This window comes from Bison bison, unplaced genomic scaffold, assembly GCF_000754665.1.
Source record: "Bison bison bison isolate TAMUID 2011002044 unplaced genomic scaffold, Bison_UMD1.0 scf7180017864108, whole genome shotgun sequence".
In the NCBI taxonomy this organism is placed as follows: domain Eukaryota; kingdom Metazoa; phylum Chordata; class Mammalia; order Artiodactyla; family Bovidae; genus Bison; species Bison bison.
In genome coordinates, this window is record NW_011494680.1 from 10,028,994 (window position 1) to 10,032,907 (window position 3,914).

The following is a 3,914-nucleotide window of genomic DNA, read 5'->3' on the forward strand; positions in this document are numbered from 1 at the left end:
TCAGGGTCTTTTCCAATGAGTCAACTCTTCGCATGAGGTGGCTAAAGTATTGGAGCTTCAGCTTCAGCATCAGTCTTTCCAATGAACACCCAGGACTGGTCTCCTTTAGGATGGACTGGTTGGATCTCCTTGCAGTCCAAGGGACTCTCAAGAGTCTTCTCCAACACCACATTAAATTTTATATAGTAAGTGGGTAAAGTTTTTTGGTCTGTGTGTTTTATCTCTAAGGGGCTCTTTTTTGGAAAGAGGAAAGTTAAAGGGTACAGACACATGGAAAGGTACACAACTAAGGAATTAAAGCAAATAAGGTGTCTTCTGGAAGAGAATAGCAGAGTATGCTCTGAAGAGTGATTGGGAGTTGGTCTGGCTGAGGTGGAGAAAGGATGGAGTGGAGATGTAGGCAGAGGAAACAATAGGTGTAGAATCAGCATATCTAGTGCATGGTGGGCTGGATATATGGAGATATGACATGTTGGGTGCAAGAAGTGAGATTGGAGGGCAAAGAAAGGACTAGAACACTAAGGGCTGATGCCATGCTAATAAATTAGGACTTCATCCAGAAAGCACTGTGAGATGTTAGTTTAAAGCTGAAAAATAACATGGTTATATTTTTGTGGTTGTAGCATAGTCACTTATGTAGCAGGGCTGGAGCTGGTTTGGGCAGCTCCAAACTGCTGTGTAGTGATCCAGGAGGGGCTTGAGTGAGGGCAGGAACGCAAAGTCTTCAAATGGACAAGAGCTTTCATGGACTCTCAGACCACATTCTAGTCCATGTTGATATCAACTGTTGACACCTGTAGGTCTACCAAATTGGAAAATTCCTTGTTACATTCATAAACAAAGAACATTGTTTTGAGGTATCAAGATCTAAAGATTCTACTTCCATATCTGATGTTCACTGCCCCAAAATTAAGGACATAGAGATAGTTATCACCCATCACACAAGATATCTGAGTTAGATGTGTCATCTGAGATAAACTCACTTCTACAAAGAGACTGAGCAGGCTGATTACAGATTCATTCCATCGCACATATCTAAGTTTACAAAAGGAAAGTGATCAACAACTTTTCTCTCAACTGTTTAGTCAAATACTTCAGGTTCTATTGAGTTTTTGTGATTATCAAATGCAGACTCTTTATATTCTAATTTCAAAAATATAAAGGATTATTAAAAAATTGTTCATTGTGAAGCTAGCCAGATACCAGTTACAACCTGTACTGACCATGGCATTGAGCCTACTGTGCTTGTTCTCAAGGACACGGAGGAGAGAAAAGAATGACACGCCAAGTGCCTTGAGAGCCAGATGGATGATTTGATACCTATTAACTGGCTATTTGTGGTGTTTCAAAATAGTTGTTACATCATAAAGGGCCTAAGTTCTATTGTTGATTAACCTGTGTGGACATTTTAGCGAAACAATGAGTGGAGACAAGTGTTATGCCCTGAATTTATGCAGTGTCTTCCCCTAATTTTTACTTCATCCAATCAATCATTCAGTTAGTTCAGTTCAGTCGCTCAGTCGTGTCCAACTCTTTGCGACCCCATGGACTGCAGCACACCAGGCTTCCCTGTCCATCACCAATTCCTGGAGCTTACTCAAACTCATGTCCATAGAGTTGGTGATGCCACCCAACCATCTCATCCTCTGTTGTCCCCTTCTCCTCTTGCCTTCAATATTTCTGAGCATCAGGGTCTTTTCCAGTGAGTCAGTTCTTTGCATCAGGTGGCTGAAGTATTCAGTCAATCATTACTGTGTGTGAATTAATAAATAGGGGCTTCTCTGGTAGCTCAGCTGGTAAAGAATCTGCCTGCAATGCAGGAGACCTTGGTTTGATTCCTGGATCAGGAAGATCCACTGGAGCAGGGATAAATGCCATGATCCTCACTTTACAGATTAGGTATTAATAAGTAATTTGTTGAAAGTTGTCAATAGGACAAAGATTTCATCATTTTCAATGACAGGAAACTCACTACCATTTTCCTTGGATGGCTCAATTGCTGGCAACATTTGTTAACACTTCTCACATTCCCTATACCTTGATTTGTTTCTTAGAGTTACTCGAAACTGAATGAAACATTCTTCAAATATTTGGACATGGATGATGTGTTTTCTCTGCTTTTCTCATCCTTAGGCTAGACAAACCCAGGGAGATCTCATGTTCTTTGTGACATGATTCAGGCTTCTTCCATCTGCCTTTGGGCACATCTTTGTTTGCCTATAACCTTCATAAAATATGCCTTTGAGAACTGAACACAACACAGCAGACAAAATAAAATAAAAATGAGCAATCTCAATTGCAGTCTATTTTTCAGCTCAACTCAAAACACATCTGCTTCTTAGTCAATCCCCAGTTGGTTGAAACAGTGACTACCCACGTGTTCAATGTCAGGTTAGCTGTAAGTTCTGACTAATTCACTCAGTTGGCCCCTTAGCGTGAAAGGCTGACTCTTTCTGTTTCCCAGGACAGTCTGCATCCTGAGTCATGGCCATAATCCTCATCTGAGAAGAGCGCTATTTCTCAAGCAACTGTTTTCCAGCAGAAATCTGGCCATTCTAAGAAAACGTTAACAAACTCATAAAGACACTTGCAATTTGATTTATGTTCAGTGTAATCTGGCCTTGTAGTTCTTGTAATTATCTAAATATTAAAGAATAAGATATGTCATTGAGAAACATTATTAATTATATATTTAAGTAACTTATTTGGTCATCTATTTGATCATTTATTTAGTAACTTTCATCATTTAGTTTAGCTAGTACACCTTATTTTGTCTATTTAACAATAATCTGAGTCTGATGAATGATATTGGAAAGCTAATTGCTCACCATGTGATAGTCCATGTGTATAACATTTTAAGACAGAACTACAATGCTCTGTGATGACCTTTAGGAATGGGATGGGGGGAGGTGGCCAAAGTTTTGGAGCTTCAGCTTCTGCATCAATCCTTCCAGTGAATATTCAGGGTTGAATATTTCAACCCTGAATTTCCTTTAAGATTTCCTTTAAGATTGACTGACTTCCTTGCAATTGGTTTGATCTTGCAGTCCAAGAGAATCCCAAGAGGCTTCTCCAGCACCACAATTCGAAAGCATCAATTCTTTGGTGTTCAACATTTTTTTAACCTTTCATTTATTATTATTAGCACTTTAAAGTTCTTTACTATTACCAATGAGCTCAAATGCTTTATGGGTTTGGAAATACTAAATACTTGCAGCATCTAAATACAAAAGAATTCTAAGCTCTTGTAAGCCTCCCAGACATCAGCTATTTAATATTTTTAGAATGGATGTGTGTTGAGGGCCTATTATGCCCCAATCTTGTGCTGGAGTAAAGGGAAAAGTGATAACTGAGTCAGTTCCTCTTTTTGAGGCACTTCTCATGGTTTGTAAGAGGAAGTAATCAGTGCAGTCACCGTAGGACAAGGAGATATTTGCAATGGCATAGTCATGGGGTATTTTGGGAGCTCTGAGGCAGAAACCTAGCCCAGTCTGGAGGATGAGTCAGGGGCAGTCAGGCCAAGGTGGGAGAAGCACTCTGATACCACAGCCTACTCCAACAAAGGCACAGGGCACAAAGCTGCATCATGCTTGGGAGGGAAGCCAAAGAGGTTGACCTTGCCCTTTGCACACTGCACTGTGAAGGCTTTGGTAAATCAGCTAATTTGAGAAGTAGTAGAGATAAGAGGGTTTTGGTTAGAGGTTTATTTAGGATGGGCAATGAGAAAGGAGGAACTGAGGCTGACCATCCCTACCCCTGAATTCCCCCAGCTTGCCTGGTGGTGATTTCATGCCTGCTCAGTCATGTCTGACTCTTTGCTGCCCCATGGACTGTAGCCCATCGGGCTCCTCTGTCCATGGAATTTCCAGGCAAGAATACAGCATAGCCATTTCCTCCTCCAGGGGATCTTCCCA